Source organism: Echinops telfairi, unplaced genomic scaffold (assembly GCF_000313985.2).
Source record: "Echinops telfairi isolate 266 unplaced genomic scaffold, ASM31398v2 ScPeMD7_7420;HRSCAF=8458, whole genome shotgun sequence".
Taxonomy (NCBI): Eukaryota; Metazoa; Chordata; class Mammalia; order Afrosoricida; family Tenrecidae; genus Echinops; species Echinops telfairi.
In genome coordinates, this window is record NW_022111320.1 from 33,795,661 (window position 1) to 33,796,707 (window position 1,047).

Below are 1,047 nucleotides of genomic sequence, written 5' to 3' on the forward strand. Positions count from 1 at the left end.
TCATATCTGGATACAGGCTGACTGTTATTACTCCTAGTCCTGAGGAGAGGTACCTTTTATTTACTCTCTGTCTTTAAACCATTTGATTAGCCATGCACGTATCCATCTATTCATTTCCGGGCTTCTTTCTGTGCTGGATCTCAGGCAAAGTATCCTGTTTGTGAATAAGTCCTTGTGGTCGAGATGTAATGTATTAATCAAACTCTCTTGTCAACCGCATATAATACGAGAGGACATTGACTTGATAAAACTTGGACTTCTGGCATCAATGACTTTGTTCTCTTCAACATGTCTGCGAACAAATTTTAAGCTGGTTTGTTTTTCTCTATGCTTTCTTATATTGTTTTCAGCCCTCTCATTTTCAAAACCACTCTTTGAAATTAGAGGGACAATGTTGTTCAATGGTATTCTCTTCTGCCATTTCTTTCTCCCCAAATCCTTATAAGTAGTGGTATATGGTTTGGGAACGACACTCACTCATTACCTAGTTTCTAACAGGTGCCAAATGATGCTGTGAACTGAGTCTATTGAAAGTCCTTCCATTAATTTGGCTTTTCTATGTGCCCCTTCCACAGATAATCCATTCATTCCTTGATTGCATTCTGTACTGGCATTAGAAGAGCCATACGTGAGCTACCTCCTTTAATCCTAACACCCATCTCATAGTGTTAAACCTCGTTATCAACCTCACATTCCAGCAGGGGAGACTGACCCTCAGCCAGGGTAAGTTGCACAGGGATGTCCTTGCTTCATATAAAGCCTTTGTACATGACATCTTCTATGCAGCCCATTCTAGGATAATCCCATTTGATCTAGAAATGTTTCTTAGAGCCCACCTTGTGCTAGTCTCTGATGGTGGAAGCGGGAATTTGGCCAGGAACAAGATGGGGCCAGTTCTTTACTTGTGAGACTTCTGGGCTGTAGGGTGGGTAGCTCTTGCACATGTGTGTCTCGGAGGGTAGTACACATTAGGAAAGGGGAGAGGGTACTGGGAATGCCCCTGTGGCTGACAGTGTAAGAGGGAAGCTTCAGACAATGGACCAGCTG